Here is a 17369-nt window from a genome sequence, read left to right on the forward strand (position 1 = left end):
AGAAGATGCGACGTGGGAACCAGCCACTATTCTTCAGCAGTTTCTGTAGCTTCAACCTTGAGGACAAGGCTGTTTTTATGGGGGTGGGGGCATGTTAGGGTCCAACCCTAACCCTATTATTTATGTAATAGGGTCAAGTCATAGTTCTAGTTAGTTAAAGAGTCAATAAAGCCCATATTAATAATTTTAAGTGGTTGACCCGCATTTAAAGAAAGTGACCACAGTTAATTGCAAATGGGCCATGGAATTAGATATATGGTATTAAGAGAACCATGGTACTGACCCATGGTATTGCATATATGAATCGTATATAAAGGATAGAGAATCCCCATTGAGAAGCGTCAAGTCTTGTTTTGTAATCGAACCCTGCTCTATTAGAGGTTTCCCCCTCAAAGAGGCAAGTGAACATTGCTTTTATCTCTGAATAGTAAAATACATGTTATTATTTCTCATTTTGTTATGTGTTTTGGGTTGTGTTTCTTCATCTATTTGGTATTCTGGCATCCTCTCATAGGTAAAAGCATAACAAATGTTGTCGATACAAAACGTTAGGATATTATCATGGGAAAGCTCATGGTTTTCTATTTTCCATGGGTAGGGGCATGTATGCGAATTTTTTTCATAAAACTTGCATATGTAGGTGACTTTTCTTTATAATGGTTGCATATACTTTTCTAACTTCACATTTTCATGTTTTCTTAAATGAAACCTATGACAAGATTTCCATTACACTTCTTCATTTTTGCAATAACTATACAAATATTCATGTCATCTACAATAGTTCTATAATCATCAAGGACAACACATCACATTATAACTAGGTTGACATCAAGGACATATTTGACATGTATGTTGCCATCAAGGACAACATATTAGCCATAATAGCAACAATCATTACAATGGTTGATGATTACTTTGCAGATATTTCTCAGTTCCTTAGCACTAGAGTTTCTCTAGCTGAGTATAGTGTCGCGTAGAAGAAGTAGTTGGTTGTATCGTATGTAGACTATTAGTTGATAAAAAATCACTTATAAAAGTTAGGGATTGATGGGGTTTGGCACATGTGTGTGCTATAACATGAGAATTTAATGATTCTTTTTGAATCTCATGAAGGAGTTTCTAGAGGACATTATGTTGGTCGAGCTATTATGTGGAATATTTTGCGTACAGGGTTATGGTGGTCGACTTTACATGTTGATGCCAAATATTTTTGTAAGCAATGTGATGTTTATTAGAGAGTTGAGAAACGATCATATAGGGATGAGATGCCTTTAGTTCCTTAGATTACACTTCAACCATTTGATAAGTGGGTGATCGATTTTGTGGGTCATATCTACCCACCAACAAATAGATCTAGTACTAAGTACATAATTACTTCGGCCAATTAATTAACATGATGGGTTGAAGAAGCACAAATGTGGTATTGTAGTGCCAATTTTTTTGTGCAATTTCTATTTGAAAATGTTGTCATTAGATTTGGCTGTCCCAAAATCTTAATGAGTGACCAGGGGACACACTTTCTTAATAGGACTATGTTAGGATTTTGTTGGCAAACCAAACATTCCGCCACAAACTTTTGAATATTTGATTTAAGGCCATCCCAAAAATATTCCTTCTTAACCCTGTGGTAAGTTTTTAAAATCCTGAGTGCCCTCCTAAGGGAGAAGTGTGCGATTCCAGAAGAATATTTTGTTTGATTTGGGAATTATTACAGAGGTATAAGCGATCTTTGTACTATAACGAATCATTTTTCTAGCTAAATGTATCAGATGTATTCAAATCTTGTTGTATCTTTCGAATAAGTGCCCACACTTCTTCGTTATTCTTCCATTCCTCCCTTGCTGCATTTATCCAATCTGGTTGGATAATAGAAATGGCGCACAACAATGCTTCCACATCCTCATCCTTTCTTGAGAGTGCATCTGCCACAACATTTTGCTTCACTTTTTTTATAGATGATTTGAAAGTAATAACCCAACATCTTTGTGACCCATTTTTGTTGTTCTTCAGAGGATAATGTTTGTTCTAAAAAGTATTTAAGGCTATCATGATCCGTTTTTACCTTGAAGTGTCTTCCCATTAGGTAGGGTTGCCATTTCTTAAGTGAATGTAGTATTGGCAACATTTCCTTCTCATAAATAGCTTTGTGTAAATACTTTCCCTTGATTGGACGACTTCAAAATCAATGGGTCTTTCATCTTGCATTAAAACAACACCAATTCCATTTCCTGAAGCATCAAATTCCACAATAAAGGTTTTTGTGAAGTCTGGTATAGCTAAGACCGCTACTTGACACATTGCCTCTTTAAGATGTTCGAAGGCCTTTGTTGCTTCTGGAGTCTATGAAAATGCATCTTTCTTCAATAATGTTGTTAGAGGTGCTGCTATTTTCCCATATTTCTTAACAAACTTGCGATAATACCTGTCAACCCAAGAAATCCTCGCAAATGCTTTATGGATGTAGGGATTTTCCATTCCTTAATGGCTTTAATTTTTCTAGGGTCTACCTTAACTCCTTCATGAGATACAATATGACCCAGATATTCCACCTCTTGTACTCCAAAGAAACATTTGGATCTTTTTGCATATAATTGTTTCTCCTCCAATAGTTGTAGCACCTTGTCAACATGTTCAACATGATCCTTCCAAGACTTGTTGTAGATTAGAATATCATCAAAAAATACTAACAAAAATTTTCTAAGGAAGGGTTTAAAAATGGAATTCATCAAACCTTGAAATGTAGAAGGTGCACTGGTAAGGCCAAAAGGCATGACCAAAAATTCATAGTGACCCTCATGAGTTCTAAATGTTGTTTTCAGAATGTCTTCAGTCTTCATTCTGATTTGATGATATCTTGAATGAAGATCCAACTTGGTGAAGTAAATTGATCCATGTAATTCATCCAATAATTCATCAATGACAAGAATGTGAAACTTATCTTTAGTAGTGAGCTTGTTGAGCTCCCTATAATCCGGACACATGCGCCATGATCCATCCTTCTTGTGCACCAATACTATTGGAGTAGAGAAAGAACTTTGGATAGGTTGAATTATACTAGCCTCTAGCATTTCTGCAACCATACGTTCAATTTCACTCTTTTGGGCATAGGGATATCTGTATGGTCTAATGTTTGGAGGAACACTTCCTGGAATCAAATGAATAGCATGATCACGATCACGAATACGTGGGAGACCTTTGGGAGTCTCAAATAACTTGGAATGGTTGTCCAAGACTTTTTGGAGATCTAGAGAAATAGATGATTTCGATGTGGAAACATCTAGCGAACATAATTGTGCATTTACACCTCGTTGTTCCTTTCTTAGAAGCTTTGTCATACCGTTAGAGCTGATTATATTTCCCGGTTTCCCTGCAATACCCATTAATTCAACTTCCTTTCCTTCCGCATAAAATTTCATGAAAGGTTCTTGAAAGTTAAAAGCTATTGTGCCAAAGGATTGTAGCCATTGGACTCCTAATACAACATCAACACCTTGGGCTATTCAATACATATTCTCCCATGGATAACTTGATATTATGGCACTTTCCAGAGAAATTTATCGTTCCTCCACTTGCAACCATCACTTGACACTCTGGTGCTGGATATAGGAAGCAATTCAATTCTGTGGATATCTTACAATGAATAAAATTGCAGGTACTTCTTGAATCAATCAACAATATTACCTTTTTCTTCTTGATATGTCCTTCTATCTTGATGGTTTGAGGAGTGGTAATTCCAACCAATTCATTACAAGATATGGTCAGATTCATTTCTTCTTTATCTAGGCTTTGTTCCTGGAGTATATCCTCTTCTTTTGACCTTTCTTGTTCCTTTTCTTCTTCCTCTTCACAATCTATGTAGAATAATTTCTTCTTAGCACACTTATGACCTTTAGTGTATTTGCTATCAAAACTGTAACAAAGCCCTTTTTCTCTTTTTTCTTCCAATTGTTGTGGTGTCAACCTTATAGGTTGTGGAAGGCTAGGGGAAACAACACTTCCATCTTTATAGTTGTGAGTGGTAGGCTTCCTGGTTGCCATAATTTTGCTTTCCATTTTTCTTGCTAACCTGAATTCCTTCTCCAATGAATCAGGTTCCCAAAGGCGAACATCATGTTGGATATTATCTTTTAAAGTCCCTATGAACACATCAATCCTACGCTCCTCTGGAATATCTTTTACCCTTATGTTCAATTTTTGGAACTCCTCAATGTGCTCCATCATTGAACACTTTTGTTTGAGACTTATCAATTGGCTAAAAAAGGTGTTGCTTTTTGTATCCTCATAATGTGCTATCATTTCTTCCGTAAAAATTGCCCAAGTGACAATTTGTTTACGAGAGCAAAGCCATCGATACCATACAAACTGATTTGGTTCCAAATATAAAGTTGCAATACGTACCTTTTGTGCGTTTTGTACATTATGGAGATCGAAAAATTGCTCCATCTGAAGTATCCATGTTGCGGGCTCCTTGCCATGAAACTTCCTCATATCGATTTTTGGAAAATGGTGGGTCTTCGATCCAACATTAGAGTCTATGGAATCATGATTAACATTTCTTTTGTTCTCATCATGAGTTTCCTTTACTACCATTTCAACATTAGTGACCATTTCTTGTAGCAACTTATTCAAATTTATCTTCAATTCTTCCATCTTATCATCCATGCCATCCATCTTAGCGTTCATGCCATTCATATTAGCTTCCATGCCATTCTTTAAGCCATCCATCTTAGCTTCCACATATTTCTTTAAACCATCCATCTTAGATTCTGTTACTTTTTGTGTGAGTGACATTTGTTGCACATGATCTCGTAATTTTGATATATCATGTTGCATTTCTTCCTCTTCTTCATGAGTCATGCTAGAGATTTCAGGTTTCTTACTAGGTGTTTGCATTTTCTTTACTCATGGCATCAATTATCGATAATAATTCTTTACTATGCCCTTTGAATTCCTTCAAACTAATTTTTCAAACCAAGCTTATGCAAAATTAAAAAAAAAACTATACACCTTTTTTCACTTTGTAGGAGATTGATATTGAATTTGATGTATCTCTGTAACTTCGGATCATCCGGTTCTAAAATTGCGATCTATAGTAGCCCTCTATGTCCTCTTTCCAATGCCACCAGTTTGATCGAATTTAGATTCTCCAAGGCAGATTTATGCACAATTTCCCAAGATGACCTGATTATAGACCTTTCCAGAAGAGCGAACTTGTATGAAGTGCCACGTGTCACTGTTTTGACCTTAGTATCTGAAAAATATATATAGGAAACTACACTCCATCCTATTTTTGTAACTTCTTATGAAATTTCAATCTGATTCTCAAAACAAAAGTTATGATGATTTTCCCTAGGTCACCTGTTTGGAATGAAATTCAGGAGTCTGAAAAAAGGCCAACTTCCTCAGATCATATCTTTGCAAATATAGTGCAAAAAGTTTTGAAATTCGTACGCAAGGTTCATAATGATTTTGGCCCAAATGGGTTTTTTTTTTAGCATCTTAAACGCCATAGAAACAAAGGTATAGCACAAATGCCACGATGATCTGTTTGGAGCACCGAAACCCTAAAATTCAAAGCTCTGATACCAAATGTTATAAAACCAACTCACAAAAAGATAGAAAAGATAGTTGAACGCCTTAGAATCCAGCCTCTTTGAGGGGGAAGCCTCCTTTACATTACACAAATGAACAATTATTTCATGATTCAAATGACAAAACCTCCTTTCTATATATATGAGTCTAAGGGTTCACAATATAACCAAGCCGACCTAACAATAATAATATAAAGGCACAAAAATAACAATAGAGGGATTCTATGGGGCACAATAATAACAATATGGGGACAATAGGGGCACAACAATATTAATAAGGGATACAACTACAATAGTAATGGGGGAATCACTAGTATTATAGGGACCCATCAGACTATTGTAGCATTGAAACAAGAGTTTGAGATCTATCATTGGAATAATACACCCTATCACCCTCAGGCCAATGGTACCATGGAATATTTCAATAAAATCTTGGAGAATAGACTCACTAAAGTATGAAATGTAAATCGAGATGATTGGGATCTTCAAATTCGAGTTGTACTTTGGGAATACAAAATAAATTGTAAGCACTTGACATGACACACACCTTTCAGGCTAGTATATGGACAAGAAGTGGTGATGCGAATGGATTTCTTGGTACCTAGTTTTTGCATAGTTGCCTTTGCACAGATGAAAAAGTCAAGTGCCTTGTAATGCATATGTGAAGAGTTGATGCAGTTGGAAGAGGATCAGATTCTTGTGGGATTTCATCAAAATATGCAGAAGGCTCGAGGATAAATCTTGGCATGGTCGTAATATTAAAATGAAGTAGTTTCAACCAAGGGAATTAGTGTTTCTTTATAACAGTAAGTTCCAGAAACACCCAAGAAAGCTTCAGATGCGTTGCATTGGAGAAATTTTGAGGTCTAAAATGGACCTCACAGCAAAAATGTAGTACCAAAATAAAATTTATAAGAACCGATAGGATTCAAGATGATGACATCAACCATGGGGGATGATTCACCCTTTTTGGAGTAAAAATAATAAAAAACATAAATAAATAAATAAATAAAAATAAAATAAAATAAAATTTTTTCAACTAGTATTTTCAAATTATCTCCCTACAATTTTACTCAAATTTCAAGTGGGATCAACAGTTGAATGTGGAGTTTAATTCCTCATCCAAGGAGTATCCATGTTACATACTTTTGATGGACTCTGCTACATGAAAAATGAGAAATACATGATAAACGTGATTGCAATCATGTTTTTCATGTATTTCTCATTTTTAATTTAGCATGGTCCATCAAAAGTATGCAACATGGGTAATCCTTGGATGAGGAATTAAACTCCACATATAACGAGTGCTCCCACTCGAAATTTGAGTAAAATCGTAGGGAGATGAGTTAAAAATAGAAGTTGAAAAAGCAGATTTTTCTTTTTTCCCTCTAAAATTTGATGTTGTAATCTATTATTATTTTATTATTTCCACTATTATTTTATACTATTCCATAGGAGGCCCATTTTAGACCTCTCAATTTATCTAATGGTTGGGTCCATACAAGATCATGACTGTGATAGTCATAGGTGTAGTACATATCGAGAAGCTGAATGGTGAACCATTGGAAGGTTATGTAAATGTGAGTCAACTGAAATTGTATAGGGCCATCCACTCAACTGTGCAACATTAGATGGAATCATTCTCAATAATTGTCTTGTATATAAATAAGTAGTAATAGTGTTAATTTTTTTTTTTTTGTGTTGCAGGTTAGATTGCCTTAGTTTTTGTTTTTGATATTGGTTGTCAAATGTAAAAGTATTGCACAATTTTTTTTGCAAAAGAGCAAGGATAATTTTAGGGGCGAATGTTCGCCCTTTGGCGAAATTAAGGGGTTTTAAATTTTTAGTGGGCGAATATTTTGTATCATAGTACATTTTTACAAATCACCTCAAATAGCCCACCTTATTTTAAGGGAGAGGGTAAAAAAGGTAAATTTAGCCCTTGAAATTAGGAGTTACAACTTTCCATTCGCCCATTTTCAAGAATAGGTTTTATTTAAGTGAATCCATTCGCCCATTTTCAAGAATAGGTTTTATTTAAGTGAATCCTATGGACCAAATACCATATTTATAAAAGAGGTATGGTAAATTAATAAAAATATAAATAAATGAGAGGTATGGTAAATAAATAAAACATTTTTTATATTTACTCCATAAGTCACTTGGTGTAAACAAATAAAAATATAAGTAAAGTGGAGGTATGGTAAATAAATAAAAATACAAAATAAACTAGACGTATGGTAAATAAATAAAACCTCTTTTTATATTTAGTCCATAACCCTCATTCTATTTATGAAGGCTCAAGAAAGAAGTTTTATTTAAGTGAATCCTATGGGCCAAATACCATATTTGTAACAGAGGTATGGTAAATTAATAAAAATATAAATAAACAAGAGGTATGGTAAACAAATAAAACATTTTTTTATATTTACTCCATAAGTCACCTTATATTTACGAACACTCAAAAAATGGGTTATATTTAGGTGAAACCTATGGGCAAAATACTATGGGACAAATACCATGGACTAGATTGTTTTTAATACCATGCAAAAAAACCATTATTAACCCTAATATTAGAATTAATAAAAATAAAAATGGCACATGGTATTGACCCATGGTATTCACCAAAATAGCACATGGTATTGACCCATGGTATTCACCTCGAATGTAGCCTATTTAAATGGGGGAATTAATTAAACCAGCATAGATCCATCTCTGGATCTACTAACCCCCGAGAGGTATCAAATATCGTGATATGCAAACTAGCATAGAGTGAAAAAATATTTGATCCTCTTGGGGCTTGGTCAAGAGTAAAAATGGATGTTGTAATTTAATGTAGGTTAAACATTTTAGCTTGGTTAAAATAAAAATCAACTATTAATTTTTATAAATTACTAATAGTAATTTTTAAGCTCCAGGTTTATGATAACCCATGGTATTGACCCATGGTAATACCATGGTATTCATGTGAGCATAGACTATTTAAAGGGGAAATTCTATCGTCTTAGATCCATATAAAGTTTTATTATTTAGTGAAAGACTTGCCAAGATCTTACAAGATTTTATAATTGAGTAAAATATTCGCCATGCCTGGTGAGAGATTCGCCAAAAAATTATATATACATATTATATTATTGATAAAATCGCCTTCCATTTTTCCTATATACCATGGAGATTCGCCCATTTATTATATTTATAAATTTAGGGGGGGTTCTTAAAATTTTCCTTGCAAAAGAGGGAAAGGGATGGCATACATATGCCGGAATAGTGAGTAATGCCTATTGTTGTGGACACATGCCATGTTGGAATCCATGTGCTAAAACTCAGAATATTTAGGGATGTGACAGTTAAGTGATGTGATGGGTTGCCGTAATAGTTCAATGTGGCCACTAATAACCATACGAGGAAGTGATATGGGGGATTGTGTTAATTGGATCGACTTTCTTTCATGTAGATGACACACCATCTTATCATTATCTCGATCAATAGGATGGCAGTTTGGAGGCCTATGACGAAAGTGGATTTGAAGGTTTTGTGGTGAGATGGGATGATTGACAAGCCTATGAACACATCGACCACCTCCTCCTTTGGTTTCATAATGTTTCACAGTAAGTTGTATCTAAGACTATGTGATTTTCACCATGCTTTTGTATATTAGAGTGTCTAGAACCATGAGATTTCAGGGTGTTGTAGTGCAGTGGCTTGTCTATATAAGGTAAATGGATTGATTTGTTCATCTATCATAACGACGTGCTATGAAGCACAATATTTTTAGGAAGAGAGTTTCTATTATGGGGTGATGCAATGTTAGGCATCACTGGATGTTTAGGAGATTAAGAGTTGTGTTATTGTATATGGAGGTGTTAGGAGTTCTAATCAAGGGAGTGTTGGTTTGAAAGAAGTGTAAGAGTCTTTCAAATGTAAGTAGGACCACTTTGAGAGGTATTTAAATAGTGGATATGGTTGAGTAAAATAATTTATCACATCATTTTTTGCAGTTTACATCTAAGAAAATATCTGAATGGAAATGTCAAAGTGGTCGATTAAGTGCAGGCCACAAAATCGAAAAGTAACCAACTCTGCATGTGTTGAGGGGTGGAATGTAGAAATTTGTGTAGAAATGGGGTCCTTAGCCTCTATAGAGATTCCTACCATCAACAACAACAATAGAAAACCAAAGATACATCATGGTAGGACAAGATAAATTCACTAAGGTCTAGGGTTTTTCTAGCCATTGGGGATAGTACAAGGGCTAAGTGGCCTGGGACAAGCCACAAGTACATGTTGGGGGAATATTGGAAGAAAGTTTTGTACTAGTTTTGGGTGTGCGTGCACACGAAGAGGAAGTAGAGAAAACATATTGGAAAATCATGTGGATATGGAAAAGTATGACACATTAGTATGATAGGGAGAATAACACAATCGAAAATGATACATAAGCAAAAGAGTGACTAGGCGGGAGTTGCTAAGTTTGAAAATTTCAATGCCCCTATTTTTATTTGGCCTAATTTAGAAAGGACAATCTATTTTCCCATGGAAAAATGGTAATCACATACTTGGATATTTCTTGTGGTATTTTGTCCTTGTAAATTTGTATAAACTGACAAAAGATGACGGGTAGGTTTGGTTCATTAGACAATTTGTTGGATGACTGCTTGGTTATTAATCATTTGGGCATTTTGGGTTGATGAGTATAATGTTGTTATGCTGATTTAGAATAGTGAGTTGAGGGGAAAATTGGGGTAAGGATATATTCTATGATTTTGGCACTTGTTTTGGAAGCAATAATAATTGGAGTTCCCTATATCTATTGTCCCATATTCATGTAATGAAGTTATTACATTTTGTGTGTAATCATAATGATAATGTTTAATTGTTTGAATTCACGTATTGTGGGTAAATGTTTCCCCCCTTTATTTTAACTTACTTTCTAGTGATAATGGTTTATTTTTCCGTGAATGTTTGTAAGTAAAGTTTGTACGTAGACTAGAGTTTAGGTGTGGCAGAATCATGGCCCCAACTAGACTCCTATTCCCCTCACATATGCAGAAACTTGGTTCTCACAACTTCCCATAGGTTCTTCTTATGAGACCTTGCTTGTTCACAAGTGTAACCATAAGGGATAATAACTAGTGAGTTTTTTGTTGGTTGCATTGTGCACAATAATCAGGGCCAAAAATTGAAAAGAGACAACATTTCCCAACTTATCTCATTTCAATAGAACATAAAAAAAATAACTATAATCTCCTCATCCATGAAAAGTTAATACATATGTTTATACAAAATGTTGAAATTTTAAGATTACTATTACACCTCAAAACTATTATTCAAGAAGAGACACACATGTGCTAACGCTCCATGGCTTACCAGAAGAAACCTCAAAATGAAAACATGTAAATTTAAAACAAAGGCACTCAGGGAGCTTATGAATATCTAGACAAGAAAATCCAATTTCATTCTCATTTTTCCAAATCACTTCCAGCATATCTCTTAAATTGAATAAGAAAGCCTTGTAAAACCTATTTAAAAAATTATTCCTAGTGCCTTGCAACACAAGCCATCTATTATGCTCAAAATTTTACCCCTTGATTTTACCTTCAAAGTAAGAAAAAAATAATTCCTTTCACTATGATTGTTTTTGGGTCAATTTCCTCCAAGTTGCAAAAGGAACTTCAATGGAATCATAGGGTATCCTCTCATAAGTATTTCTTTTGCTGATTGTGGTGATGGTTAAAAAAATGGGATAAAGAATAAACCCCAAACCCTGTTGGCTTATATGGGCCTGACCGAGGTTCGGAAGAGTTATTTAGCCAAACAAATCTCGTAGCTACTGGCCCTTTCGGCAACAGGTCGCGGAGCGCGGACTAAGGTCTCACCTGAGGTAGCAGGGGAGGGTGCTGGAACCAGGTTTCCACACCCTAAGGATGTCTAGGTGTGGTCTAGAGGTTTTGTACACTAGTTTACAGCTCTGTGCTGCTCGGTCTTCACACAGATCCAGCTTGATTATATCTTTCTTATTAGTGTGCTTTTCTATTAGATGAAGTAGTTACCAATTACCAAGGTCTTTAAGCAAACATTTAACCAACACAACTGATTCACACATTAAAATGAACCCAGATTTACATTCATTTAAACCATAAGAAGATTAAATTAAACAGATATTATGACAGCTCAGAAGAAACACAGAATTTCAGAAGAAACTTATCTTTATTTCCACTTTATCTTTAATACATCCAGATCCGCCCTGCGCACTCAGCTGCAGGGGTCTGTGCACATAGCTGCGGACTTTCCAGGCCTCTGCACACACAGCTGCAGAGCCTCTACCTACTACCCTTATCCCTCGACTCAGACTTACAGACGCTTTCAATCTATCTTCTTCAAGTACCCATTACATTTTATATTTCAGATTCCTTGTCAAAACTCCCCATTTCTTCTACCCATAGAGCCTCACTCTATTTATACCCTTCCTTGGCCCGCGCCCTCTGCATGGGCTGACCTTATTTACATTTCTTTACATTATTTTTGGGCGGACTACCCTTTGACTCAACCTATTATACTTCACTCTCCGCGCTTTCAGCGGAGTCTTTACCCTGAATTTACCCAAAATGTTCGTCTTTGCGCCTCCTAACCATTGCGCGGGGCTTCCACTACCCAACAGTCCCCCAACATAGTCATTGTGACTCATCCCGAGTCATTGGGCTGGCACGACGATATTCTCACAGAGGTTGGTTACTAACTTCTGCACAACACGTGTTTCTTCAACAAATTCTGCAGCGATCCGTTGTACCTATTCCACCCGAGTCACTGATGCATCCGTGTCAGTTGGATTCGCCTGCTCGGAATCGCATACTGCCTGCATATGTGCTAACTTGCCCTCAATCATTGTAGAGACGACAAATACTTCATCGAGCCAAGGTTGAATGCGTTCTTTAAGCTCTGCCTCTTGTTGTCGTGCAATGTCCATTTGGGCTTTGAGAGCCTAGGCCTCCCGCATTTTGGCTAGCTATTGTGTGAGAGCGACCATCTGTGCATCACCACAAGCTGTATCAAAGGCTAGTTGCAGTGCGTGCACCTCATCTTCTATGCGCTGTATGGTGGGATCCTCTTGGAGAGATGTAAGTATACCAATAGATTGATCTAGGAGCCCCAAATAGTCACGAACTATGCATCTCATTGCTTCCATGCCAGCTTGAATTTCCATGCGACGTTGCTCATGGTCCGCCAATGGTTGCTGCGCCTGGAGTTTGAGCTCTGCTATTTGTCGAGTAAGCTCCCCCTATGCTTTTGTGGCCGCTTCTTGGGCCATGCGAGCTCCTGCGGCCATGTGTTGAACCTTGGTAATGGTTGGAAGGTCCATGGGGATATCTAACGCCTGAACTATGTTGCATGCTCCTGTTACGGCTTGTTTGACATCCCAATAATGTTCAACCAAGGCAGCGTGCTGAAGATTTACTTGTTCCAACTCGTCTTTTTTCTCCATCAAAGTGCGAAGGGCACGACTTTCCCTCACCCGAAGTTCATTAGTGATTCCATCCTACAGTTGGTAGAGTGACCCTCTGTGTAGGGTAGCCAGATTTAACTCCCAACTATAGTCGTCACCGGTGCCTTTGGCTAGGATAGCATCGGATGGCAATGGTACAGTGTTCGGTGTGCGTGTGTGCACCATCTGCTCAGCTTCAGTTGTATTGTTGTTGAGATGGACCCTGCCCAGAGAGCGTGCTTGCATTGCCTCCAATTGCATCCTAATCTCCCCCAACACAATTGTTTGCTCTATAATTAGAGCGGGCAAGGCACTGGTAGTAGTAGGACTCGCTGCAAATTATTTCTCCAATGCCTTCGCTATTTTGGACTTTTTTCAGGCAGTTGGTGAGTCTTCTGTGCGCGATCGCTTGACCTAGTCTGCGTGGTCCTGCACCTTTATTTCCTGGTCTGAGTTCAATACCTGATCTATCTTGATCTCTTCTATTGGCAGATTTTTAGATGCTTCTTGCTGCGAGGCCATCTGTTGTTCCCGACATGCCTTTTATGCCAGGTGCATGAGTCACTACTGTCGGTCCTTCTTTTGCTACTACGTAGTGAGTTGGTCGAGGATGGCCTTATCTGGGGTGCGCCATTCGAGTGGCCATGCTACCAAAACTGCGTAGATTGCCTCATCTGTTGCCATGAACAGAAGTGCGACCCAGGACTGTTCTAGATCCTTCCACGCTCGGATGTACAAGTGATGCATGTCGGCTTTAAACTCAGCTGTGCTCTGGAAATTATTATAGATCGTGGGAGACATTCATAGTCATCGAGCAATCCTTGTCCTTATGCTTCCTTCCATAGAGGTCCAAAATGTGCAAATTGTGGAAACCCTTGTCACATCCCTGGTACCGCATAACGCCATATACCGCACTGCCTCAGGGAGGTCATCTGTAATGCTGGGGAACTGGCTATCCTGCAGTAGTTCACCTGTAACCAAGAGAATTGACAAAAGCAACCATGCATAGTGAAATGTCTTACCTTTGTCCTGTGCTTCTTGACAGTTGGTCAGGAATTCATTGCATAAGAACTGTGCCCAATTGAACTGAACCCCTTCGGCACACTGTCCAGCCAGCGCAATGACAGAAGTGGGTACTTCGTCTACGTGGCATTTCCTCATGAGTTTACAAGCGAGGAGCTGGGTAGCCACTCAGATGGCTCGATCGTTGATGCTAGCTATGACATATCCGCGCTTACCTTTCTCCAGTTGATATCGTGTTTTTGTTGTTTCGGCGAGCCCTACCTCGCTACTGGTTCCTGCGGTGTTAGCAGGATCATTTCCCTTTAGTGGTAGGTGCATTATTCAGTGGATTAGTTCAGCTATGATCAGGATCGGCTCTTCCAACCATAGGAATCCATCATGTACCAGATAGAGTAGTTGAAGGATTAAAAATGTGGTAATAGTCACACAATGGTAGTGAGGTAGCCATCTGAGGTTGAGGATGCCTACCTTCTCCACACCTAGTAGCCATACCTGTGGTAATAACATGTCTTTGGCCAGCTCAGGGAACTTATCACGGTCGGCCAGATCCCAATCTTCAAACTTGAGGCTCGGAACGCACCCCAATGGAAAGCCTTCAAACCTTATGTCATCTGGAAGAAGTGGGGTTTGAAGCTCAGCCTTCGCAACGTCTAAGTCCTTGGGTAGCTTGGTTGACCCTCGCCATGGAGAAAGATATGGAGGTAATGATGGGAGTTGGAATGGATCCACTTCCTCCTCATCTTGTGCATCTATCTGGTCAAGCAACTCTTGGAGATCATCACCATTGTTGTCGGTTTCAATGGAAATGGCTTTGCCCTTATCGGCTACAGATTGCTTGGTGAACCATGGTGAGGCTCGAACTGTTCCTGTCTTTTGCTTAGTCTTTTTCTTTCACGGTGTGCGTGGGGATTTCAGAACCCTCGGTGCCTGACTCCCACCCTTTGGTTCTTCTGGATTCAACTGCATTTCTTCCACAAATCATGCTCAAGTTCTGGCCATAATACTCATGAGTTGTCTGGGAGCCGGTTGCTTGCTGCTCTGCTCTAGTGGATATTGCCAATATGCCCATGTTGTGCCCTGATTGTAAGATAAAGCTGAAATTTTGAACGACTTTCTTCCCTCCTTTTCTAGCGTAGAGCTAACGTTCCCTTGGCAGATCTCAGCGGATTCGACTTGGAACCCTTGCCTTAAAGGTCTGCTTCTTGCTCCTTCCTGCCATACCCTAACATCCTTGTCATGAATAATGGTGCTAACGGTCATCTCTTGACTAGTCCGAGCAGTAGCACAGCCCCTCGGGTACTACTGCGATTGGGAGGGAAGTGCTTCGCTGGACCTGTTAGCGCTTGAAATTTCACCTCAGGCTAAGAAAGGCAAACTCCAAGGCAACATCAAACCACTTAGCCTCGTAGCTAGCCCTACGGGGCAGGAGAGGGCTCTCTACGATATATCTCGGCAAAGATCTTCAAAGGGCGGAGATAACCAATATAGAACACTGATTTTAGGCTAGTAAACCGATAAAAGGTTTGATTTGAGATTTTTAGGATTTTGGTGGAAAATCGGGGAAAGGCAATTTTGGGTGCGGGGATTGGACATAGTTTTCACAGGGGGCTCTTTGGGGCAAGATAGGAGACTGTATTGATGCCTTTGAAAGAGTTGGATGGATGAGAATGACTGGTGAGGAGAAAAGGATAGCAAGCAATCACCTTGAATTCCCCTTAAACAGATGAAAACATTGATATTAAGCAAACTTAAAAGCAGAGCATGGCAATCATGAATTCTACTTTAACACTTCATTTGCCTAATTTGCAGAAGGAAAAGTAAGAAGATGATTCACATAACAAACTTACAAGTACAAAGAGAAACACACCATCAATACATGTAACCACAGGAATCCCAAAAAGGACTGCAAAACCCTGGTCTTTCTTCCTTTGCCAAAATTGCAGAGATACAATGAGTAATACAATAGAAAGCTTTCTCCCTCAAGAGTCCAACCATGAAAATGACCAAGAAAGTACATAATATAGGCAATCTAACATCTTTCCTTGCCTCTAGGGGTCTAGCTCACTATCCTAGGAGCTGTTTCAACCAATTCCAAACTGAGAACTAAAATCTAGGCAGGCAAAACAACTTGCCTCTATAAGCTAGGAAACTAATTCATTCATTAAATTTTTGCCTATTTCATGAATGAATCTCTAGAAGAGATAAATAAGTGTCAAAGTATCATAAAATTACATCATTTACATCAAGGAGGATCAAAATCCACTCCAAAAAGTCAAACCTAGTCAAAACTGCGTTTTGCTGAGCTGTAGGTGCATTTCTGTGAAAATAGCCTGATGCGTAGCGCCCTGAATCTCAACACGTAGTGTGCCTTTGGGCCTGCGTTTGAGGCACTTCCCGGAGTCAAAATGGGGAAAAAGTGGTTTTTTTGGAAAGTTCTGGAGGTCTACTTTCCAACCCAAGTGGAATTTCTGAATTTGGTAACAATTTTCCCCTCCAAAATTGCAATCTCCCAAGACTGCTTCCTGTGTGTCAAAAAGGTGGCAGAAAGTCATTTTTTGCTTGTTTTTTGACCTTCTGGAGGCTCAAAACTTGATGGAATCTCTTGTAAATTGTTGAGAAAGTGTATTTTTACATGAAAAATCCAAAAATGCTGAGTTTTTGAGAAATGGACTTGCCCATCTTCAGGGTAGCGTGCGGCGCGCTACGCGTTGAGGGCAAAAACCTGTGTTTGGCACAAAAAATTCACAATTGACAAAAGTTTCTCCAAATTTCTTGAAATTTGGGCTAGGAGTCCCCAATCAAGTACCATGCTCAGTCAAAGAGGCTTTGGCCAAAATTTGGAGTGGATCGGGCCTTTTCCGTCGTTTTAGTGCCTTGGCCAACCTCCTTGGATCTGGCGATTGTAATTTTGACATTTCTCTAAAACCATGACACCTGTGCAAAAAGTGAAGGAGGTTTTTCTTCCTTGGACTATTGTGGACAAAAAATGCTCTCACTTTTCCAAAATTCATCTTTGATTGCTCTGAAACGGCTTTTGAGTGAAACTTATCCCGATGTGTGAAACAAGGAATTTCGTCGAAATGAAGCGAAATGAAGGGGATAAGGGGCTTCTAAATTCTTGGGGAAATTTTTGGAAGTAGGGAGGGATGTTAGGAAGCAGGGGAAAGTGGAATCATGGAGATCGAGTGAGGGGAAGGGGTACAAAAGGGCAAAACACAGGCCCAACCTAGAAAATTGCCAAGTTGTAGCTATAAACTAGGGTTTGTCGGAAAATG

General features: G+C 38.3%; 1 pseudogene; it reads right to left on the minus strand.

Moving 5' to 3' along the window:
* Positions 1–10914: 10914 nt before the first annotated feature.
* Positions 10915–17369, minus strand: part of LOC149158904 (F-box/kelch-repeat protein At2g29830-like) — a 99522-nt pseudogene continuing 93067 nt past the window's right edge.

Source organism: Pinus tabuliformis, chromosome 5_2, assembly GCF_031772625.1.
Source record: "Pinus tabuliformis cultivar Carrire ecotype Pingquan chromosome 5_2, CPIR1, whole genome shotgun sequence".
NCBI lineage: Eukaryota > Viridiplantae > Streptophyta > Pinopsida > Pinales > Pinaceae > Pinus > Pinus tabuliformis.